Genomic DNA, 25,430 nt, shown 5'->3' with positions numbered 1-25,430 from the left:
AACTTGCATATGTAGCCCCCCTCCTGTTCACTGGCCCAGGATGAGGTTGTTCAAGATAGGGAAACCTGCCTTGCAGCTTTTTACACAACTTTAGGAAACTGGGCCTGAGGCTCCTCTGTGTGCTCTGTGTTGTGTGTCAGTGTGTGCTTGCTTCAGACCAGTGGTGTAAGTAAGCGGGTACGGTCAAGTACACCATACTATTAAGACATTTATTGCTAATACACTCTACTGGAAAGACAGATTTTCCGAACCGCAGGGTTCTCCTGGGAACTGCAGTGGGAAAAGGGGCAGAGTGTGGGGCCATGGAGATGGAACCCATCTCACCTGGTCTATGTGCATTTCAGGATCCAGTTCCAAAATTCCCTGCTTGATTTTAAACTTCTCCACGGACAGATCTAATCACCTCACTGACCTTGTGTTTGTACAGCTCCCTCCTCACTTCTATCGTGCATTGACTTCACTGGGCTCCTTTCACCCATTTTCACTCTCTGCCTCTCTCCCTTTCTGGGAGCATGAAACTGGCTTTTATTTCCTAACACAGATGAGTCTCTCTGAACCCGAGTTAATTTTAGAGACACAGACTGGGTGTCAGTAACACCTGCTAATGTTGATGCCTGCAGCAGAATTTGCACAAACACCCCTATTTAGCTACCAGCACTCAAATGATGAGTAATTGTTCTCCTGATACATGCAGCTCCTTCCAATAGTTCCCTTGCTCTGCTTTATTTCCAAAGAGCTCCCTATAATGTTCTCTTCACTGTTTGCCTGAAGTCTGAGCATCACTGAACTACAGGATCCATATCAGGCAATGCTAGACAGATGCCAATAAACACTGAAATCCCCACAGTGCCTCCCGGTCTCGAGAACTTCACAGCTGACTGTAGATTGTTCATCTAGCAATCTCCAAAATGCAGTTACACAATTGCAGGTAGGGAAGTGAAGGTAGACAATTTCTACAGGGAGGGGATGAGGAAACAGAAGGAAGTGAAATATCTAGGCAGGAAGATCTCAAGGAAAGCAAAGAAAGATATCTCAGTAGGAAAATTTGTTCAAATGTACTCAAAGAGAAGCCTGAATGACAATGAATCAATATATAAAAAACTACTAACAAATTTAAAACTAATTTATTAAACAACTGTGTATTTCCATTTATGTTTTGACTGTATTTTTTTAAAGTATCCCTGGCTATCCAATGTGTTCCACAGATTCTGAGAAAACTGGAAACATTTCCATGGCACTGCTGATGCGCCACTGAGACTGCAATACAGTCAGCATATGGTTCAGTCTTCCAAGAAAGGTAGTGAAGAATAACTTCTACTAACATGGGAAGCAAGAAAAATGAAATTACATGAGTTGGGATTTACCCAGGAGCTGGGGGTTAACACCTCTGCATCTCTTGTAAAAAGTGCTGAAGAATTTTTTGTGACTATGAGTGCGGAGGAGATCAGTTTTATATTTCATCTGGAAGAATATTATACATCATTCATCATGAAGGTTTTCCCCCTCCTTAGGTCTTTAAAGGTGAAGTCATAGCAGGGGGAGGGGCTCTAACTTCCTCATCACTTCCTGTCACCTTCATAAGAACCAAGAGGTAAAAAGAGAAGAATAAAATTCGCTGGTAAAAATATTGAGATTCCTGCTACTTCTGGTGCCTGGTAAGAACCTAGAAATCCTGCCCAAGCCCTACAAAAAACAGAGTCCATCCAAGTGCACTAGCAGAGCACAACTTCCCTAGAGATATGTACAAACTTCCCTCCTCACTGGATCTCAGAGCCTCCTGCCTGAGTCCAGCCTGAGTCCAAATGTCTACACAATGATTTTTTAGCCCTGCAGGCTGAGACCCGCAAGCCTGAGTCAGCTGGCCCTGGCCAGCTGCGGGTCTTTTATTGAAGTGTAGCTGCTGAGAGGCTAAAAGCATACCTGACTTCAAAGAATCAAAACCACAGAGGAATTGTTCATTTCCATGGGAAACAGACTTTTTTGCTGCTGAATGGAACAGACACTGGCATTTAAAGCGAAAGGCCTCTTGTGAAAATCTGTGTTGTGGTTCGCTTTGTGCTTGAAATAATAAACTATGTCGTGAGGAAAAGGCCTAAAAGAAACTGAGACATGGCATTAGACTTTCCTGCCTGGGAAAAACAGGTCAGCATGCCTCCAGTTGCATACAAATATTGCACTGTGCGATACCAGGGACGACCACTGGGGGTCAAGTATTAGTTAGAATGGCCTTCTCTCTCTCTGTCCCTCTTTGAGAATGTATGTGTGTGTGTCTTTGCATATGTGCATGCAACTGTTTTTACTATTGTAACGATCAAGTGACTGTATGAATCCTAGTTTATGTTAACTATGGGCAAGGTGCTCATAACACTTCCTAGCAAAGTTCCCTGTCACAGAAGCAGAATTGTTCACACTGACACTTAAGTTTGATCTTGGCACTAGAATAATATATTTTTATTTTTTATTACAGAAGCACATATAGGCCTCAACCAAGATCAAGGCCTCACTGTGCCAAGCCCTCTACAACTCCATAATAAGAGTCTGGTCCCTGTCTGAAAGTTCAACATCTAAACAGAGAAGACAGACAAAGGGTTGGGGGAGAAACAGAGGCACAGATAGGGGGACTGTCCTCCTTGGCCTCCTTCTCCTCCCATGGCTGGGAATGGGCAGGAGCACTTGGCCCAAACTCCTCCACATCCCTGACTATCTTGTAGAGCTGGTAGAAAGGATACCATGAGAGGGAATAGGCATATAGCACATTCTCTACATGGTACAGTCTGGTGGGTTAGTCTGCAACTGGCATCCCATATCCTCTATGGCTTCGAGAATGGGAATGGGATAGTCCTTCCTGGTTCCCGTCAGCTCGTGAATCTAATAAGATCAGACTTTCTATCACGGCAATTGCGGTGCTCCAGCTCCTAGCCAGGACACACTGGTGCTGAGGCCACCGCAGAAGCAGGGGAAAACTCCAGTGAGAACAAGAGTTAACAAAAACTTTTTGAGACATAATAGTTTTGGGTCTATTCTTATTATATCCACATCTTGGCTCTAGAGCTAACCATAGTGGTCTATTGGAGTGTGCAACTGTCTCTTCAAGGGTTGTAGTGGAAGCCCCATTACTTGAGACATCGAACACTGGGCCAGACAAAGCATTGCTCTATAGTCTGCAAGGGCCTTTCCCAACTCTGGCTTTTCTGATTGGTTTGCTTCTTTTCTACCGTCTACTCAGTTTGTGATTTCACCAGGCAGTAATTTGCAGGAAGTAAATCATGGGTTCAGCACCAGGCAGCTGCTAGAAGAAACTAGGACGGATGGAGAATTTAGGTTTCAACAGGTGACGTCACTAACAAGGGCCATGTGGGCGGCTGCTTGTGGGGCTGTGCAAGATGTATCCCTGAGCAGAAAATCGGATGTGTTCTCTAACTGCCCATTTCCATTTGAAACACTTGAATGCATTACCTAGGAAGGTGGTGGAATCTCCTTCCTTTGAGGTTTTTAAGGTCAGGCTTGAGAAAGCTCTGGCTGGGATGATTTAGTTGGTGTTGGTCCTGCTTTGAGCAGGGGGTTGGACTAGATGACCTCCTGAGATCCCTTCCAACCTTGATATTCTATGATTCAATTTGTTTTAGGCAGGGGTTTTCAAACTGGGGGTCGAGACCCCTCAAGGGGTTGTGAGGTTATTACCTGGGGTGTCGTGAGCTGTCACCTGGCACCCACAAACCCCGCTTTGTCTCCAGCTTTTATAATGGTGTCAAATATATTTAAAAGTATTTTTAATTTATTAGAGGGGTCGCACTCAGAGGCTTGCTAAGTGAAAAGGGTCACCAGTACAAAAGTTTGAGAACCACTGGTGTTAGGTGGTTAGACTCAAATGTTCCAAAATTTAGGATCTCAAAGGTGAATATGGAAACCAGCTACAAATGTTTGTAAGGTCTGAACACCAAGGGGGGAGAGGAATTATTTTGGATGGCACACAGGGGACATAATCTGGAGGGAATGAGATTAAATTGGAGAGAAGGGAAAAATTTAGTCTAATCAGGAAACATTTTCTCAGATTGAGGTCTTACAGGGCTGTGGAATAATGTACTCCAGGAAAATGGTGGAAGCCACATAATTTAAAAGTAGGAGTAGATAAAGTCCAAGAAAATATACTGTTGCAAAAAATCCTGTTCTGTCTTGGGGTGGGATGAGCAAGATATGAATTTTCCCCAACTCTAATTTCTACGACTTTAGTTCGTGTCTTACAATGCACAGGATGGGCTGGAAAAAACAGCTGAGTTTTCCTGGATAGACTCCAAGTGGCTCATGTTATAGCCATTGGGGTATTTTCTAAAGTTCTGGAAATAACAGTGCTTCATTGTTTTCCATTTCTAGTTGTCACAGTAACAGAAGCTTTTCTTTTACTGGTGTATCTTGGTGTCAGCAAAAGGTACGAGATATGACAGCTCCCTAATCTTTAACCAGAGGACACATGCATTTGTTTGCTTCAGTTGAGATTTGATGAGATCTCAACAGATTTCTCCTCCACCTCTCTGGAAAAGTCTCTCTCTCTCTCTCTCTCTCTCTCTCTCTCTCTCTCTCTCGCTCTCTCGTACAACACCCAAACAAATTGTCAGACACATAGGTATAATTCAATAGATATATTAATGCACAATCCTGCAGCCCTCCTCCTGTATTTATATTCCTGGCATATAGCTGATCATCAATTGAATGACTGAACATTTTTAAAAAGAACAATAAAGAATAAGGATGAAGAATAATAAGAGTGAGAAAAAAAAGTAAATAGTACCATTCACACACAAAAACTCCTGCTTCCATACACCTAAGCATGCGGCTATTTATTTAACAACATGTATTCATCATAGCAACCCCCCAACCAGACTAAAGCTCTTCCGCTTGAATGTTCATTTATAGCAAATAAGTTGCAGAAAAATGGTTAAACTGAAGAGCCATTCAAAATATTGGATGAATGAATATTCATAAATACTGTTTTGTCTGCATTTGATGAGCTCATTCACAGAGATGGATAGGTAGATAGATAGATAGATTAGACAGATTAGATTAGATCGACCATTTCCATACCTATATAAATTCCTACCCCAAACGATTTCACAACAATCTGCAAACTCTGAATACAGGGAACATTCCCCCACTTCCGGACAGGAACCGGCCTGCCATTCTGGCCAGTGCAGTACATGACATTAGCATAGGATGGGAAATCAAATTGAATACTTTATAGCAGGGGTGATTTTGAGAACACACAAAAACCTTTAACCTTGTTGGAATTCTCAGTCCAGGTCTGTTGGAGGTAAACACCGCAGTAGATAGAAGGCTCTGGGATCTTTAACTACCATTAATGTTCAGGTCTTAGTTTTAAAGGCTCATTGGGAAGACTGTAATATAGAGGTAAATATCTGAGACAAAGTGTCATTTCCTTCTTCCCTGACACTCTTTTCAAAGACAACTGGCAGCAATGGGAGGGGTACTGCACTCCTCTCACTTCCTGTTGCCTTAGCACAGTGGTTCTCAAACTGTGGGTTGGGACCCCAAAGTGGGTTGCAACCTCATTTTAATGGGGTCACCAGGGTTGGTGTTGGACTTGCTGGGTCCCAGGGCCAAAGCCAAGGACTGAGCACCACTGCTTGGGGCCAAAGCCCAAGGGCTTCAGCCCTGGGCGGCAGGGCTCAGGTTACAGCCCCCTCTCCCCTGGGCTGAAGCCCTTGGGGTTCGAATTTGGCCCCCAGGGGTGGCGGGGATCAGGCTTCGGTCCCCCCTCCTGCAGTCTTGTAGTAATTTTTGTTATCAAAAGGGGGTCCATGGTACAATGAAGTTTGATAACCCCTGTCTTAGCAAAATCCAAATGCTATAAGAACCAATCCTGTAACATTTATTGGTAGAAATGTTGAAAATTATTCTCCTTCTGGTGCCTGGGAATAACCCAGAACTCCCAACCTGCAATGGGCGTACTGTGGCATGGCTGAGCACAGACAGGGGTGGTGTTGGGCAGAGGACCCTTTGGTGCCGGGCTAATGTATCTCTGCTCCTTTCCCCCTCGCTCACACAGGTGCTGGGTTTGGAGTCCTCATCTCGTAGTGGCCAAGAGCAGCAATCCAGAAACCAGGGAAGGCTGTGACCATGAGCTGTTACTAGAACAACACTGCCTGCACAAACATGTTTGGTATCAGCAATCCCAGGAAGCAGTGGCAGATTAACCACTGGGCTGACGGGGTCTATGCCCAGGAGCTCCGTGCCCCAGCCCTGCTCCCCAGCATGTTTCGGGCCCAGCAGCAGGACAGAGCAGCTTTTCCCCTGCACTCTGGGTCCAGCCTCAGCAGCTGGAGGCCACCTCCTGGGTTCTAGTGTTGGCCTGTTTCCTCTACAGCTCTACAGACAATCCAGGAAGTTTTTGGAAAGTGTAGGGGACAATTTCCTGGTGCAAGTGCTGGAGGAACCAACTAGGGGCAGAGCTCTTCTTGACCTGCTGCTCACAAACCGGGAAGAATTAGTAGGGGAAGCTAAAATGGATGGGAACCTGGGAGGCAGTGACCATGAGATGGTCAAGTTCAGGATCCTGACACAGGGAAGAAAGGAGAGCAGCAGAATACAGACCCTGGACTTCAGAAAAGCAGACTTTGACTCCCTCAGGGAACTGAAGGGCAGGATCCCCTGGGAGAATAACATGAGGGGGAAAGGAGTCCAGGAGAGCTGGCTGTATTTTAAAGAATCCTTATTGAGGTTACAGGGAAAACCATCCCGTTGTGTAGAAAGAATAGTAGATTTGGCAGGCGACCAGCTTGGCTTAACAGTGAAATCCTTGCTGATATTAAACACAAAAAAGAAACTTACAAGAAGTGGAAGATTGGACAAATGACCAGGGAAGAGTATAAAAATATTGCTTGGGCATGCAGGAGTGAAATCAGGAAGGCCAAATCACACCTGGAGTTGCAGCTAGTAAGAGATGTTAAGAGGAACAAGAAGGGTTTCTTCAGGTATGTTAGCAACAAGAAGAAAGTCAAGGAAAGTGTGGACCCCTTACTGAATGAGGGAGGCAACCTAGTGACAGGGGATGTGGAAAAAGCTAATGTACTCAATGCTTTTTTTGCCTCTCTCTTCACGAACAAGGTCAGCTCCCAGACTACTGCACTGGGCAGCACAGCAATGGGGAGGAGGTGACCAGCCCTCTGTGGAGAAAGAAGTGGTTCGGGACTATTTAGAAAAGCTGGACGAGCACAAGTCTATGGGACCGGATGCGCTGCATCCGAGAGTGCTAAAGGAGTTGGCGGATGTGATTGCAGAGCCATTGGCCATTATCTTTGAAAACTCATGGCAATCGGGGGAAGTCCCGGACGACTGGAGAAAGGCTAATGTAGTGCCCATCTTTAAAAAAGGGAAGAAGGAGGATCCGGGGAACTACAGGCCAGTCAGCCTCACCTCAGTCCCTAGAAAAATCATGGAGCAGGTCCTCAAGGAATCAATTCTGAGCACTTAGAGGAGAGGAAAGTGATCAGGAACAGTCAGCATGGATTCACCAAGGGCAAGTCATGCCTGACTAATCTAATTGCCTTCTATGATGAGATAACTGGCTCTGTGGATGAGGGGAAAGTGGTGGACATGTTGTTCCTTGACTTTAGCAAAGCTTTTGACACGGTCTCCTACAGCATTCTTGCCAGCAAGTTAAACAAGTATGAGCTGGACGAATGGACTATAAGGTGGATAGAAAGTTGGCCAGATTGTCGGGCTCAATGGGTAGTGATCAATGGCTCCATGTCTAGTTGGCAGCCGGTATCAAGTGGAGTGCCCCAAGGGTCAGTCCTGGGGCCGGTTTTGTTCAATATCTTCATAAATGATCTGGAGGATGGTGTGGATTGCACTCTCAGCAAATTTGCGGATGATACTAAACTGGGAGGAGTGGTAGATACGCTGGAGGGGAGGGATAGGATACAGAAGGACCTAGACAAATTGGAGGATTGGGCCAAAAGAAATCTGATGAGGTTCAATAAGGATAAGTGCAGGGTCCTGCACTTAGGACGGAAGAATCCAATGCACAGCTACAGACTAGGGACCGAATGGCTAGGCAGCAGTTCTGCGGAAAAGGACCTAGGGGTGACAGTGGACGAGAAGCTGGATATGAGTCAGCAGTGTGCCCTTGTTGCCAAGAAGGCCAATGGCATTTTGGGATGTATAAGTAGGGGCATAACGAGCAGATCGAGGGACGTGATCGTTCCCCTCTATTCGACATTGGTGAGGCCTCATCTGGAGTACTGTGTCCAGTTTTGGGCCCCACACTTCAAGAAGGATGTGGATAAATTGGAGAGAGTCCAGCGAAGGGCAACAAAAATGATTAGGGGTCTGGAACACATGAGTTATGAGGAGAGGCTGAGGGAGCTGGGATTGTTTAGCCTGCAGAAGAGAAGAATGAGGGGGGATTTGATAGCTGCTTTCAACTACCTGAAAGGGGGTTCCAAAGAGGATGGCTCTAGACTGTTCTCAATGGTAGCAGATGACAGAACGAGGAGTAATGGTCTCAAGCTGCAGTGGGGGAGGTTTAGATTGGATATTAGGAAAAACTTTTTCACTAGGAGGGTGGTGAAACACTGGAATGCGTTACCTAGGGAGGTGGTAGAATCTCCTTCCTTAGAGGTTTTTAAGGTCAGGCTTGAGAAAGCCCTGGCGGGGATGATTTAGTCGGGGATTGGTCCTCCTTTGAGCAGGGGGTTGGACTAGATGACCTCCTGAGGTCCCTTCCAACCCTGATATTCTATGATTCTATGAATGCGGCCTGGGTCCATGGTGGTGGGAGGGGAGACAGAGCTTCTCCGATCTTGGGGCCGCAGTGGAGAGAGTGAGAGAGATGCTGACTAATCAACCTGTACCTGAGATCACAGACTTATGGCCTTCATAACCATGAACAACAGCAGCATTGGCAGTGACACTAGCTATGGAGCCGCATCTAGGCACTCAGATACCCCTGAGATTGGTGCTAGACTGAGAGTAACAACTAACAGGGGCATCAGTCCTCCTGCATAAACTGTTCAGGACCTGAGGACAGAAATAATATTAATATTTAACAGATAATTGCCCCTCCACACACCTGTGTCTCTGTTCCATTTACAGTATTGTGCAAATAGTTGTGGGGGAATTAACATCTTCCTTTAAGTAGTGGCCACTCTCACAGACAGTCCACCCTATCTCTGCCTGTGCTGCTGGAATTTAACTAACTCCCCATTGCCTATAGTGCGTTGCTTCCCGGGAAAGGAGAAGAAGAAAGTAGCTAGATTATCAGAATGGTCTAATATAGCCTTCCCCACTCTGGCCACTTCAGGGCAGTGTAGAGCTAACAAACCAAAGCATCCAAGAGCAAAACCAGAAAAGGAGTCAACAATCTTCCTGACTGAGTCTATAGCTTCACCCCTGTAACATACAGCCAGTTATCAAGTGTGGAGGAGAATATCTGAACACAGGAGAGATGGGGAGAGTCAGAGGGGAGGGTGTCCTTGTCTGAGAGTTTGCAGATGCAGAGATTATTTAAAGCACCAACATTTATCTGGTGTCTTCCATCTTCCTGACAGATCCTAAAGCATGCTGCATTCTAACAATAGGAAATTCTCACCCACCACTGAAATGTAGCCAAGACAGGGATGGAATATGGCAGCTGTCCTTTGCCAGTACTGCTGCAGTGTCATGTGACTTTTCCCTTTGGAACTGCCAGGGGGATCTAGAGAGGCAGAAAGAGATCAAGATTTGGCCAGGACACTGACTGAGCAGGAAACAGACATATCCCAGAATGCTCACTGTCAGGATCACACAACCCTAATGTAAAAATATTTTCACTGATCAATGTGAAGCAGCAACAGGCTTTGTGTAGAGGGAGAGGGGCCAAAGTCACACATTTTGCATCAGAATGTCTAACCACCACAATTCCGACGTGTGCAGATCTGGGCTTGGAGTTTTATCCATAATGGAATGAGAGGCAGTTGCACACTTCAGATCCACATCTGGACCCTGCTTTACTACCTCTCATATTTGCACTGCCTCATGATCATCAGTTCTGCTCCCTTTTGTGGTTTTACAGAGCTCCGCCTGCTAAAGGCACACAGAACTTTGTTCAATGGAAATGATCACTCTGGCTTGTCTTTGCTGCAGACGCCATGTGGAGGGCGTTGGGTCTCTTCCTTGGCTTCCAGCTGCTGGCAGGTAAGAAACTGTCTTTGATAAATGTTTTGACTCCAGGATGCTACAGCTTTACTTTAGCGTCTGAGATAAGAAGCAGAATGTGGGGAGGAGGGTGTTTGCTGCAGATGATGGAAGCTTCACAGGAGAAGGCTCCAGTACCAAACTGACAAGAACGTGTGAAGGGACAAAGGGAGGAAACCTTTGCTAGATGAATGGCGGAAGCAGGGAGGAATATGGAGGAGCTGCTTCCAGATGGCAGGAACTGGGCAGGAGTGGGCTTATGTACTGACTGTGGTAAGGTTGTGGGAAGAGACTGAGGTCAGGCCATTGATAGAAGTGAGGAGAGAGTAATACAAACATAAGGTCAGTGAGGTGACTAGACCTCACTCTCCATGGAGGCGCTGAAAATCAAAGGAGGAGTTTTGGAACTGGATCCTGAAATGCACAGAGACCTGGTGAGGTGTGTTCCACCCTCCATGGCCCTCATTCACCCTGTCCCCTTCACTCTCCTTTGCAGGTCTTTGCAGTGGGGTGACAGTGACACAGAAGGAGAAGTTTATAGCCATCCAGAATGGGAGAAAGGGAAGTATCCCATGTGAACATGATGTCAGCTCCTACTATACTGTCCTGTGGTATCAACAGAAGGCTACAGAAAGGCAGCTGCAGTTAGTAGCCACCTCCGTAGTGAGGGACTGAGTGTTCTGACTGAGTGTTCTCTGAGAGCAAATAAGTTTCAGAAATAGTTAAACCCGAAGAGCTATTCAGAATAGTGGGTAAATTAATATTCACGTATGCTGTTTTGGCAGCATTAGACCAGCTCATTCATAGATAGATACATACATACATGCATACACTCTATGTATGCATGTTAGTGTGCAAACAAGTTCACTGTGGGGGACACGACACCTTCTCGGCACGGGGCAATGTCACAGATAGTCCACCCCATGTTCACCTGTGCTGCTGGCATTTAACTAACTCCCCAGTAACTACAGTGGATTCCCAGAAAAGCAGAAGAAGAAAGGAAACAGGCTATCAGAAATATTTTCTATTAGCCTTCCTGGTAATGGCCACTGGAGGGGGATCAGAGACACGGGAAACCAAAGAGAAACACCTGAGAAGACCTAAATGAGATGTCAGAGAGCAGTGAGAAGGGTGACACACGTGGAATGATGTCATCAGGAGTGAGACCCAGATCTGGAGTGTCAGAGAGAAGTTGCAAGAAAGGAGGCTGAGATGGTATGGACATCTACTAAGGATGGATGAAGGAAATCATGTGAGGGAGGCACTTGAGACTAGAGTTCGTGGGCAGAGAACAAGAGGATGGCCAAGAAAATGGTGGTGGACTGCGTATGGTAGTGGCAGGGAGTGAGCCTTCCACCAGCAAGCCAGGAAAAGACTGATCCAGCGACCTGACCCCAGCTAGCTGGGAAAAGAGAGGAAAAGAAGAAGAGGAAGAGCAAGAATTGATTTGTAATCCAGTGTTTAGGGCACTCACTTGGGGGGTTAAAGATCCCTGTTCAAATCCCTTCTCACTATCAGTCAGAGGGGAGACTTGACATAGGGTGTCCTCCGCATCCCAGGTGAGTACCCTAACCACTGGACAGTTTTGAAGGAGGTTGTCCTCCTCCAGCCATTTGTGTGGAGATAGGCAGCCTCAGAGCACATCTACCAGATTGGGCCCACAGACAAGATAGGCAGCTAGATACCTGTCTTACCCCAGTTCGTGGATCATTCTGGAGCTAAGACGTATGGGACCCTTGAGTGAGGCGGCAGTGTGCACACCCAGAGGCAGAAAAATAGACACCAGGGGAACTTTTACTCTCAAAACTTTAGGCATTTACAGGGTTAGGCAGCAGCCAAGCATTGCAGTAGTGTCTAAATCTAGGATTTAGGTGCCTATGTATCCAGGCCTTTTTGCCTGAAACTCTATCTGATAAAACTCTGGAATAAGCAATACATTCCTTCAAGTCAATCTGCCTTGATAACTCCTCATATTGTCTTTATAGACTCTCGTGTGCCTCTGCCTTCTCCCTTTGGTTTTAACTTTCCTCTTTTAGAAAATATGCTTCTCCAACCAATTCCTTCCAGTCTCCCTCTGAGATCTGAATCAGAGAAGTGACTTTATATTTGACTTCATATTTGTTCATTCATTTTTGTTTTGTAAAATAATCAAAAGAGCATTAGACTAGATTTTGTGACCTGGAAAAATCTAACCCTGAATGCTGTCAGTCCAACAACTTTCAAGAGCAGTAAAATTCCCTAAAAGAATAAATGGATCAGAACTCAGGTTCTATAGATGAAAAGGTCCAGATCCCATTCTGCACTATCCTTGACCCATTTTGATGTCTTGCAGAAACATTTTAGTTCAGTTTCAAAGTGGCATTTATAATGTAACCCTTCTTCCAGGTGGAGCTGTCAGCAACTAGGATATCTAGGGTTTCCTTTTCACCAATACCTAGAGGTTTCTTTTCAACAGTACAATACAGAACCAGCTCAAGCCCCATCCAGTAACCTGGGAAAATTACACACCACCCCTGGGTGCCTCTGAGAGGCAATAATTCCCCACTCGCAAGCACAGAGTCTGAGTATAGAAAATAAACTTTTAATGAAAGGAGGGAAGTTACCTGACATTGATTAGGGAAAATGCCACGAGCAGGATTCATAAGCATAAAACTGTGAGCAGGACACCCACCCCAGAGTGTGTGGGGCAGAGTTTCCCCTAATGTTCTTGAGTTCTACAACCAACAGTTCCTTTTTCCATGTCTCCCTTGGCTCCCTCTCCATACCCTACGCACAGTGGTTGTCCTTGGTGAGTTAGGAGTACAACCCAGGGTTCAGGGTGCATTTTGTGAGTTCACCTCCCATCCAGGGAAGAATGCACTTTGCTTGCTCCGCCATCTGAGCACTTGCTCTGGATGGCTGGCCCGCCAGCCACTGTTCCTCGTCACCTGGCTGCCCGCCAGCCGCTCTCCCACTCCACTGGCTGCCCCACCAGCTGCTCGTTCCAATCTGCTGGCCGTCCCACCAGCTGCCTGCTTCCTCCGGCTGTTCCCAGTAGCCACCTTCCTCTCTGCTGTGACCTCTGCAGGTCGGTCTCTTAAGATTCTAACCAACGCTTAGTGATTGTCAGCGCTTAGTAATTTTTAGCTCTTAGTGATTGTCAGCTCTTAGTGATTGTCAGCTCTTAGTTGGGGAACCTGAAGCAGGCTGGGAGGAAATGCCATCCCACCACAAGTGATTTCAGCTCTACTGAGCATTAAAATAACAAAAGACTCCTAATAAAACCTATTTAGCTCAATCTTTGAACAGTAGGGAGGAACAGGTTAAACCAGATCAGAGACCCTTAGGGAGAACCCACACCTCCTAGCTGAGATACTTGTCCCCACCCCTCTTACTGTCACAGGGCTCTGACATTTGAGCCCCTGGCTTAGTGAGTTCCTTTCAGCTGAGGGTGACCCCCTCATTCATGACAGGTTAAGCACAGTTCTGCTCCCCTTTACTCATACAATAAAGATAAAAACATTGCTAACAACATTTCACTACCCCACAGTATTAAAGTGGTTTGTAACCTAACACCAGCCAAAGTTGATCACTTTGAGCAACACCGCTCTGTCTGCTGGATATCTAAGCAGAGTAGGTTTATTCACGTAAATACAGTCTGCACCTGAAGTCTCTCCCCATCCCCAACTAGCTGTCAGGGGAGAGCTCATTCAGACCCTGCTTACAATACCACAACAATATTTCAGGGTGCAATGCCATGGAGAAGCATTAGCGGTCAAGTGATAGACTGGGTAGACATAGACTGGGTGTCAGTAACACCTGCTGATGTTGATGCCTGCAGCAGAATTTGCACAAACACCCATAGTTAGCCATCAGCACTAAAACAACCTTCTCATGTATAAGAGTTCTCCTGACACACCCAGCTACATCCAATAGTGCCCTTGCTCTGCTCTATTTCCAAAGAGCTTCCTATAGTGTTCTCTTCCCTCTGAGCCTGAAGTCTCAGCACCACTGAACTACAGAATCCATATCAGGCAATGCTAGACAGATGCTAATAAACAATGAAATCCCCACAACGCCTCCCAGCTTCGAGAACTCCACAGCTGACTGTAGATTGTTCATCTAGCGATCTCCAAAAAGCAGTTACACATAAGATTTGGATTTTCTCACCTTTGCAGGTAGGGAGGTGAAGGAAGATAATTGCTACAGGGAGGGGATGGGGAAACAGAAGGAAGTGAAAGATCTAGGCAGGAAGATCTCAAGAAAAATAAAGAAAGATCTCTCAGTGGGAGGGGAGTATTTGTTCAAATGTACTCAAAGAGAAGCCTGAGTGACAATGAATCAATATATAAAAAACTACTAATGAATTTAAAACTAAATTACTAAATAACTGGGTGTTACCATTTGAGTTTTGATTGAATTTGTTTTAAAAATATCCCTGGATTTCCAAAATATTCCACAGATTCTGAGGAGAAAATTGTGGAAAACAAGAAACATTTCCATAGCCCTGGTACTGCAACAATAAAATTTCAATACGCTCAGCACAAGGCCGAGTCTTTCAGGAATGGAAGGAAAGAATGACTTCTACTACACTCCTGGGGGCAGAATGCAATAACATGAGTTAGGATTTGCTCGGGAGCCAGGGTTAATACCTCTGAATCTCTTCTATAAAGTGCTGAAGAAATGTTTGTGACATGACTGCTCAGAAGACCGTTTTGGATGTCATCTAGAAGAACATTATACACCATTCCAATTTCTCCCCTACCCGGTTTTCACAGGGGAAGTCATAGGAGAGGGAGGGCCTCTGGCCTCCTCATCACTTCCTGTCACCTTCATAAAAACGAAGAGGTAAACAAGAGAGAAGAATAAAATTCACTGGCAAAAATGTTGAGATTGCTGCTGCTTCTGGTGCCTGGTAAGAACCTAGAAATTCTTCCCCAAGCCTGGTGCACAGGCGGAGCACAGCTTCCCTACAGACACGCATAGGCCGGGAGATCAATGAGAATGTTTGCAGTGTTCTGGGAACCTGATGTAGAAGATACATCAACAAACTGGAGAGAGCTCTGAGAATATCAGTGAAAGTGTTGAGAGCACCTAGGGACTACCTATTGAAGAAGGGTTAATGGAATTTAATCTGTACAGCTCAGCCAAACTGCTAGTGAGGCGAGAACTAGGTACTATGACACAACTATTTGGAGGGTTACATGTCTGTCAAGGAGGAAGAAGAATTGTTTTGGGTGGGACAAGGTGATGTAACTAGGGGTAAATGGGGTGAAACTGTGTAAAAGCGGGAAATGTCTGTCTAGAACCCACGAAAACCTTCCTAACAATGAGGCTGTGCTAGGCTGTGCAACAGTCTCCTAAGGGAAGAGGAAGAAAAAACATGGATTTGGTACTTGGAAACTGGTCTGATGAGTCCATGGAGATGATGCTATAGGGAGCAATCCTACACTGGCTGAGGGAGAGGGAGGCATTTAGAATGTGATTTTAAAGGGTTTTTACATCTCTAATTTCTAGGGTTTTTGTCTTTGCTTCTCTCACACAGGCTCTGGGCTGGGAGTCCTCATCTCTCAGGTCCCAAGAACAGCACCCCAGAGACGTGGAGAAACCATAAAGATAACCTGTGTTCAGAATAAAACCAGCTATACTTACATGTACTGGTACAAACAGCTCCAGGGAGAAGGACCAAGGTTAATAGCCCAAAGTGTGGATGTGTCTAGTACCACTCATGAGAAGGAGTATAATGCATCCAAGTTTCCAATCACTAGACCCAATACCAAGATTTCTTTCATGAGCATTGTGGATCTGAGAACCCAGGATTCAGCCAACTACTTCTGTGCTGCCAGTGAGCACACAGTGCTGTGAGGAGATCAGCAACTCATTCAGAAACTTGCCCCATAAATGAGAGAGAGAGCTGACAACAATGGGAGAGAGAGAGAAAGAGAGAGAGATGCTGACAGGCCAAAGCACACCTGACTTCAAAACCACAGAGGCATTGTTCGTTTCCCATAAAAACGGATATTTTGCAGCTGTCAGTGGCATGCCAAGTAAAAGGCCTACTGTAGCCTGTATTGTTCAGGGGAACAGCTTTGTTTTGTGTTATTCTCTGAGTTTTCTGTTTGAATTAATAAACTGAAAAAAGACCTGAAAGATATTTAGGCGTAAGTCGCTCCTAGACTTTCAGGCCAGCATTTCTACAAACCAATAAAATATTATTGAGTACAATGCTAGGGGCCACCACCCGGGATTAATCTTGAGGTATGATGGGCTCCGCTCTCTTTCTCTCTTTGTGAATGTGTCTGTGTTTGTGCATGCAACTGTTTTTCACTTTTGTAAGGTTCAAGTGACTCTATGAATCCTGGTTTATGTTACCTATGGATTGGAGGCCAGTAACATTTCCTGGTAAATCTCCCTGTCGCAGAAGCACAATTGTTCACACTGACATCCAAGTTTGATCTTGGCACTAAAATCATTTATTCTTATTTTTTTATTACAGAAACACATAATGGCCTCAAGATCAAAGCCCCACTGTGCCAGGCCTTGTACAAACCCATAGTAAGAGACTGGTCCCTGCTTTACAAGCTCAAAATCTGAACAGGCAAGACAGACAAAGGGTGAGGGGAGAAACAGAAGCCCGAGAGGAGGACTGGCCTGCATGGCTTCCTTCTCCTCCCATGGCTGAGAGGGGGCAGGAGTCCTTGACACAACCTCCTCCATATCCCTGACTATCTTGGAGAGCTGGTAGAAAGGATACAGTGAGAGGGAACAGGCATGTGGCACTTTCTCTATCATGAGAGTTGGAGGCTCTCTACATGGTACAGTCTCGTGGGTTATTCTGGGACGGGCATCCAATATCCTCTTTGGCTTGAAGAATGGGAATGGGACAGTCGTTCTTGGTTCCCATCAACTGGTGAATATAAGATCAGACTTTCTCTCATGCCAGTTATGGTACTCCAGCTCCCAGCCAGAAGACATAAGTTCTGAGGCCACTGCAGAAATAGGAGAAAACTGCTGTGAGAAAAATAATTAATGAAACCTTTTTGAGACCTAATAGGAAGTTTGGGTTAATCCTTACATCTTTGGTCTAGAGCTAACCATAGTGGTCTATTGGAGTGTGCAACTGTCTCCCCAAGGGATGTGGTGGGGGCCCCATTACTGGAGACATCAAACACTGGGCCAGACAAAGCGTTACTCAATAGTCTGTAAGGGCTTTTCCCGGCTCTGTCTTCTCTGATTCATTTACTTCTTTTCTACAGTCTAGAAAGTTTGTGATTTCACCAGGCAATAATTTGCAGGAACTAAATCATGGGTTCAGTACTAGGCAGCTGCTAGAAGAAACTAGGACTGATGGAGGAAGGTGAATTTAGGTTTAACAGGTGATGTCACTAACAAGGGCCAGGTGAGTGGCTGCTTGTGGGGCTGTGCAAGATGCATCCCTGAGCAGAAAATCTGATGTGTTCTCTAACTGCCCATTTCATTTTGTCTTAGGTGACTCAAATGTTCAAAAATTTAGGATCTCAAGGGTGAATATGAAAACCAGCTACAGGCATCTGAAAGATCTGAACACTTAGGGTAAAGAGGAATTACTTTGGAGGAATACAAAGGGGCCATAACTTGGAGGGAGTGAGATTAAATTGGATGGAAAGGAATAATTTAGGCTAGACAATTAGGAAACATTTCCTCAGATTGAGGTCTTAATGGGCTGTGGAATAATGTATCCCAGGGAGATGGTGGAAGCCCTATAATTTAAAAGTAGTAGATAAAGTCCAAGAAAATATACTGTAGGGAAAAACCCTGTTCTGTCTTGGGGTGGGATTAGCAGGATGTGAGTTTTCCCCAACTCTAATTTCTATGATTTTAGTATGTGTCTAACAATGCACAGGATGGGCTGGAAAAAAATGTTTCCTTTTCTTTTCTAGACTATAAGTGGCTCATGTTACAGCCATTGGGGTGTTTTCTCCGTTGTAAAGTTCTGGAAATAACAATGCTCCATTATTTTTCATCGTCAGTTGTCATGTTAAATACACAATAACAAAAAGCTTTTCTTTTACTGGTGAATCTTGGTGCCAGGGAAAGGTGCTAGACATGACAGCTCCCAGAAACTGAACCATAATCTTTAACCAGAGCATACATACATCCCTTTGCTTCCATTGACATTTGATGAGACCTCAACACAGTTCTCCTTCACCTCTCTGGAAATGACTCTCTCTCCTACAACATGCAAACAGTATGTCAGACATGTATATAATTAAATAAACATATTAGTGAACTGTAATTGAGCTGCCTCCTGTATTTGTAATTATGGCTCATAACGGTTACTCAGATAGCATGACTGAACATTGTTAAATAGAACACACACAAACTGCTTATTGCAGTGGTTCTCAAAGCCAGTCGGCCGCTTGTTCAGGGAAAGCCCCTGGCAGACCAGACCGGTTTGTTTACCTTTTGCGTCTGCAGGTTTGGCCAATCGTGGCTCCCACTGGCCGCAGTTCACTGCTGCAGGCTAATGGGGGATGCGGGAAGCGGCGCAAGCCAAGAGACATACTGGCCTCCCTTCCCACAGCCCCCACTGACCTGGAGCTGCGAACCGCGGCCAGTGGGAGCCATGATCGGCAGAACCTGTGGATGCGGCAGGTAAACAAACTGGTCTGGCCCGCCAGGGGCTTTCCCTGAACAAGCGGCCGACTGGCTTTGAGAACCAGTGGCTTATTGCATAAACCTAAGTGTGCAACTATGGATGTAACTGCATTTATTCAGCACAGCCACCACAAAACACTGATACAAACTAAAGCTCTTCTGCCTGAATGTTCACTGATCACTAAAAAGTAGCACAAAAATGGTTAAAACAAAGAGGCATTCAGAATACTGGATGAATGAATATTCATGAATATTGTTTTTGCTTCATTTGACCAGCTCATTCACACTTAGATAGACAGAATGTGCATCACTTTCATACTCATATGAATTCCTATCCCAAAGGATCTTCTACATGTAAGCAGACTCAGGATGAGCTCCACCCTGACATCTGGTGGTGAGGTGTGGCAAGTTGTGGAAAAGAACTTCAGGGGCTGATCTCATTTGCATAGACACACCCACCCCACCCACCATGAGCCCATAGCTGCCCAAATGGTCACTTTGGCTGCTCTGGGATCCCCAGTGTCTCTGTTATTGGGGCAGGAAGAATAAATTGTTATTACCCTGATTATGGGAATCAAGGACAGTGGAACTGCACTTGGCCTTTTGTTATGATGGAGGGACTCGCTATCAACTAAGTAGCACTCGCTAGGCAAGGGACATGGGTTCCAAAACTCTGTGACTTGAGAGAGGTTGGGGACAGGTATTAATACTTGGTGGTATGCCCCCCTCCCCCGGTGAGGGCCTTGCGTGCTGATTGTACTTCCTCCTCTCTCCACTGTGGAATATCAGAGCTAATGTTGATTCTATTAGGAGTCTAGTTACAGGCTGCTGAGCTGAATTCCCTTTGGGCTAATGGTGCACTAGCACTGAGGCTCCCATAGTACAAGCTGAAATCACAAAAGAGCTAAACTTACTAAGAGCTGAAATAACTGAGTGTTGTGTTAAGCAGTAGGGGAGCCTGAAGATATATGGTAGAGCAGTTTGCGGAACGGTGAGTGGAGTGGCTGGTGGAGCAGAGCAGTTTGTTGGATGCCTAGAGCAGCCCATAGGGCGGCTGGCAGAGCGGAGTCCTGTGGAGAGGTGGGGCCATCAGCTTTGGACCACGTAAGGTGCCCCTTACCTCCCTTCCCCCCCCCGCCCCCCAATCTCCACCCAGGTTGGGAGGTAAAACTCTGCAGTTAAACTTTTGAACTCTGGGGCTGCCCTGACCAGGGACAGAGACTTTTGGGTCGTTGGACTTTTGGGACTTTGGGTGATTTGGGTTGCTGGGCTCAAGAACCAAAGGGAAAGGACATGCCCCAATTTGCTTGGGGTGGGTTTTTTGCTCATGGGTTGTGTTATGAATCCTCTTTGTGGTGTTTCCCCAACATAATGCCACATTGTTTCTCTCTGTTATTAAAAGGCTTTTTGCTACACTCAGACTATGTGCTTGCGAGAGGGGAAGTATTGCCTCTTGGAGGCACCCAGCGGGGGTGGTATATATTTGTCCCAGGTCACCGGATGGGGGCTCGAGCCTATTTTGCATTGTGTTATTGGAATGGAACCCCTAGATACTGAACCTGGCCCTTGTTGCTGCCAACTCTGACAGGCAGAAGGGTTACATACAGGCTCTGAATACTGGTACCATTCACTCACTTCTTGGGGAGGAACAGGCCTGACATTCTGGCAAGTACAATACATGACTTTGGCATAGGATGGGAAATCACGTTGAATACTGTATAGCATGAAATTGCAGGGGTGATTCTGAGAACACATCAAAACTTTTAACCCTGTTGGAATTGTCCAGGGGTCTGCTGGAGGCAAACACGGCAGTAGATAGAATGCTCTGGGATCTTTAACCACCATGAATGCTCAGGCCTTGGGTTAAAAGGCTGATTGGGAAGTCTGTAATATAGAGGTAAATATCTGAGACAAAGTGTCATTTCTTTCTTCCCTGACACACTTTTCAGAGCCAAGTGGGAGGGGTATTGCACTCCTCTCACTTCCTGTTGCCTTAGCAAAATTCAAGTGCTACAAGAACCAATCCTGTCACATTTGTTGCTAGAGATGTTGAAAATTCTTCTCCTTCTGATGCCTGGTAAGAACCCAGAACTCACATCCTGCAATGGGGATACAGCATCATGGCTAGCCACAGACAGGGGTGGCATTGGACAGAGGCCCCTTTTGTGCCAGGCTAATGTATCTCTGCTCCTTGCCCCCTTGTTCACAGAGGTGCTGAGGCTGAAGACTTCATCTCGCAGTGGCCAAGAGCAGTAATCGAGGAACCAGGGGAAGCTGTGAACATGAGCTGTTACCAGAACAACAATGCCCACACAAATATGTTTGGTACCAGCAACGCCAGAGAGAATGTCTGAAGATAATAGCCGTTATTTATACAGCCTCAAATCCCTTTTATGAGAAAGACTTCGATGAGAGAAAGTTCCCAGTCAGCAGAGAACACAAAAGGCTATCTGCCAAGACTGTGAAGAACATGAGAATGGGGGGATAGCTCAGTGGTTTGAGCATTGGCCTACTAAACCCAGGGTTGTGAGTTCAATCCTTGAGGGGGTCATTCAGGGATCTGGGCCAAAAATTGGGGATTAGTCCTGCTTTTGAGCAGGGGGTTGGACTAGATGACCTCCTGAGGTCCCTTCTAACCTTGATATTCTATGACAGCCAGGGATGCAGCTACCTATTTCTGTGCTGCCAGTGAGCACACACAGCTGTGAGCGGATCAGTGACTCAAGCAAAAACTTGCCCTCCCCTGAGTGAGAGAGATGCTGAGAGATGCACCTGAGATCACACTTCAAAACTATAAACAACAGCAGCATTGACACTGACACTAATTATGGAACTGAATCTAGGCACTCAGATACCCATGAGATTGGGTACTAGACAGAGAGTAACAACTAACAGGGGCAGCAGTCCTCCTGCATAAACTGTTCAGGACCTGAGGACAGAAATAATATTAATATTTAACAAATAATTGTTCCTCCACACACCTGTGTCTCTGGTCCATGTACAGTATTGTGCAAAGAGGTTAGTTATGGGGGAGTTAACATCTTCCTTTAAGCACTGGCTACTCTCACAGACAGTCCACGCTATCTCTGCCTGTGCTGCTGGAATTTAACTAACTCCCCATTGCCTACAGTGCATTGAATTCCCGGGAAAGGAGAAGAGAGTAGCTAGATTTCAGAGAAGCAGCATTGTTAGTCTGTATCCGCAAACAGAACAGGAGTATTTGTGGCACCTTGAGACTAACAAATTTATTTGAGCATAAGCTTCCGTGAGCTACAGCTCACTTTATGCTCAAATAAATTTGTTAGTCTCTAAGGAGTCACAAGTCCTCCTTTTCTGTTTGCAGAGTAGCTAGACTATCAGAATGGTTTAATATTAGCCTTCCCCACACTGGCCACTTGAGGGCAGTGTAGAGCTAACAAAACAAAACATCCAAGAGCAAAACCAGAAGAAGAGTCAACAATCTTTCTGACTGAGTCTATAGCTTCACCCCTGTAATATACAGTCAATTATAAAGTGTGGAGGAGAATATCTGAACACAGGAGAGATGGGGAGAGTCAGAGGGGAGGGTGTCCTTGTCTGAGAGTTTGCAGATGCAGAGATTATTTAAAGCACCAACATTTATCTGGTGTCTTCCATCTTCCTGACAGATCCTAAAGCATGCTGCATTCTAACAATAGGAAATTCTCACCCACCACTGAAATGTAGCCAAGACAGGGATGGAATATGGCAGCTGTCCTTTGCCAGTACTGCTGCAGTGTCATGTGACTTTTCCCTTTGGAACTGCCAGGGGGATCTAGAGAGGCAGAAAGAGATCAAGATTTGGCCAGGACACTGACTGAGCAGGAAACAGACATATCCCAGAATGCTCACTGTCAGGATCACACAACCCTAATGTAAAAATATTTTCACTGATCAATGTGAAGCAGCAACAGGCTTTGTGTAGAGGGAGAGGGGCCAAAGTCACACATTTTGCATCAGAATGTCTAACCACCACAATTCCGACGTGTGCAGATCTGGGCTTGGAGTTTTATCCATAATGGAATGAGAGGCAGTTGCACACTTCAGATCCACATCTGGACCCTGCTTTACTACCTCTCATATTTGCACTGCCTCATGATCATCAGTTCTGCTCCCTTTTGTGGTTTTACAGAGCTCCGCCTGCTAAAGGCACACAGAACTTTGTTCAATGGAAATGATCACTCTGGCTTGTCTTTGCTGCAGACGCCATGTGGAGGGCGTTGGGTCTCTTCCTTGGCTTCCAGCTGCTGGCAGGTAAGAAACTGTCTTTGATAAATGTTTTGACTCCAGGATGCTACAGCTTTACTTTAGCGTCTGAGATAAGAAGCAGAATGTGGGGAGGAGGGTGTTTGCTGCAGATGATGGAAGCTTCACAGGAGAAGGCTCCAGTACCAAACTGACAAGAACGTGTGAAGGGACAAAGGGAGGAAACCTTTGCTAGATGAATGGCGGAAGCAGGGAGGAATATGGAGGAGCTGCTTCCAGATGGCAGGAACTGGGCAGGAGTGGGCTTATGTACTGACTGTGGTAAGGTTGTGGGAAGAGACTGAGGTCAGGCCATTGATAGAAGTGAGGAGAGAGCAATACAAATATAAAGTCAGTGAGGTGATTAAACCTCACTCTCCATGGAGGCGCTGAAAATCAAAGGAGGAGTTTTGGAACTAGATCCTGAAATGCACAGAGACCAGGTGAGGTGTGTTCCACCCTCCATGGCCCTCATTCACCCTGTCCCCTTCACTCTCCTTTGCAGGTCTTTGCAGTGGGGTGACAGTGACACAGAAGGAGAAGTTTATAGCCATCCAGAATGGGAGCAAGGCAAGAATCCCATGTAAACATAATGACAACTCTTACATTACTGTCCTGTGGTATCAGCAGAAGGCTACAGAAAGGCAGCTGCAGTTAGTAGCCACCTCCACAGGTGTGAATTCATCAGACATGGAAAAAGAGTTCAAAAACAGATACAGTGTGGCAAGGCCAGAAATTCTGAACACCTCCCTGACAATCAACCCCGGGATGGTTGAAGACACTGCAGTGTATTTCTGTGCAGCTAGTAAAGCACAGTGAGAGCTTCATGCCTCACAGCTGTTCAATAACCCGCCAGTGCTGCTCATCCCTCGCAACCGACACACCTCAGGCCCAGCCACACACAGAAATAGTGTGACAGGGGACAGAGATGTCACTTAGCACTTAAGAACGGTGAGGGGTACCTAGCCTCCAGCTCTGGAAGCCAAGCCCTTTCGTTAGCCAGAGGCAGAGCAGTGCAAGCTTCCTTTCCCCACACACATACCCCCACATGAACGTGCTGCTTGGTCGCTGCTCTGAGGGCACCACAGCTGCAAGGGAGAGTGTCATTTGCCAGGGAGTCAGTCCAATGGACAGGGACTCCAGACACCGGGGCTTTGCTCCCACATCTACCACTGACTTGCCCCATGACCTTGAGCAGGTCACTTACCCTCCCCGTGCCTCCGATTCTCCTTGTAAAACAGAACAAATGATGCTCACCTGCCTTTGGAAAGTGCTTGGAGATGAAATCTGATAAGTGTTCATTAGCAGTGACAGTAGGAGTAAATTCAGTCTGTGGGACTTTGTTTAACTGACACCTGTCCCAGCTGGAACGAGGCTGAGAGCCATCAAATGGTTTCACACAGTCTGACAGACTGTAATAACTTGAATCATGATTTATGTGGGTACAGGTAGGAACTGTGAGCTAGAGGTGAAAGGTTCTGTAAACCATTCTCAACCTCTCTGCCCCCAAGGATCTTTGCCCCAGTATGTGCCCACCCTGCATAGCATCCACTGGTAGCTTCTCCACAGAGAAACACCAGTGGAAGAACTTGAATAGATTCCAGGAAATAAATAATGCCAAGAACAATGTAACTGGGTTGCTTGACCCAAAAGGGGTAGAGAGCCTGGAGCTAGCCATCACTCGCTACTGAATGATCCACACCTGGGAGATCGGGTGACTTCCCTGTAAAGAGTGGCAGGACACTGCAGGGCACTGGATGTGCTCAGGAAGCTGTGGCAGAGACTGAGGAAAGGCTCCTTCAGGGAAGACGGTGAGATCAGGGCAGTTGCCCCAGCTAGGAGGGCTAGCAGTAGCCTGCTGTGGCAGGAGGAAGACCCTGAAACCTAGGCAGTTTGGAGAAGTCTGAGGTCCAGTCAGGCTGGGAGTGGTGATTGACTTGGTGATCTCCCAGTGCTGGGGACTCCCTACCAAGCACAGAGACACTGAACAGGGGTTGGAGCCTGAAGGGCCAGTGTGTACCCAGAGGACCCCAGGAGGGGAATGTTTTAAATTACCTTAGGACTTGGGGTGTGGACTTTGTTTAAGAAGCCCCTGAAGCGGGGGAACCAGAGCCATTGTGCGCAATTCAGTTCTTGTGCTCTCTGCTCAGATGATCATTTAGGCCTGTCACTGTGAAGTCACCGCTGTATTTATGTCACATAGACCCACTGACTTGCAGGTGATCTGTCTCTTTGCAGGGAAACCAAATCACTGCTCGCAAGGGCAAGGAGGAAGGTGCACAGGTCCCTCTGGCACAGCTGCTGCATCTGTGAGTGTAGGAACCTGGAGACAAATCACAAATGGATCCAGTCTATTCCAG

General features: G+C 46.1%; 1 protein-coding gene and 1 long non-coding RNA gene across 6 annotated transcripts in view; one reads left to right on the top strand and one right to left on the bottom strand.

Annotated features, from left to right (window-relative positions):
- The window catches only part of LOC142069338 (uncharacterized), a 122,250-nt gene that overhangs the window by 16,660 nt on the left and 80,160 nt on the right, over positions 1-25,430 (bottom strand). Inside the window, exons 1-3 of one of the 4 annotated variants that reach the window (XR_012665129.1) lie at positions 24,328-24,372; positions 18,306-18,381; positions 15,823-17,159 (exon numbers count right to left, since the gene is read on the bottom strand). The gene's annotated coding sequence lies outside the window, so the exon portion shown is untranslated. Of the gene's footprint in view, positions 1-15,822; positions 17,160-18,305; positions 18,598-24,327; positions 24,373-25,430 lie in introns of those variants that run through there. The other 3 variants (XR_012665128.1, XR_012665127.1, XM_075120154.1) reach the window with 3 other exon arrangements.
- LOC125633165 (uncharacterized) lies at positions 9,441-16,395 on the top strand. 2 transcript variants are annotated; one of them, XR_012665144.1, is made up of 3 exons: positions 9,441-10,191; positions 10,688-10,835; positions 15,716-16,395. It is a non-coding gene; the product is annotated as an uncharacterized LOC125633165 (long non-coding RNA). The 2 variants fall into 2 exon arrangements; XR_012665143.1 differs by lacking the exons at positions 9,441-10,191; positions 10,688-10,835 and adding an exon at positions 10,845-15,085.

The sequence above is a fragment of the Caretta caretta genome, chromosome 1, assembly GCF_965140235.1.
Source record: "Caretta caretta isolate rCarCar2 chromosome 1, rCarCar1.hap1, whole genome shotgun sequence".
In the NCBI taxonomy this organism is placed as follows: domain Eukaryota; kingdom Metazoa; phylum Chordata; order Testudines; family Cheloniidae; genus Caretta; species Caretta caretta.
The sequence above is the reverse complement of the archived record's forward strand: the minus strand, read 5'-3'. Positions and strand labels throughout refer to the sequence as shown.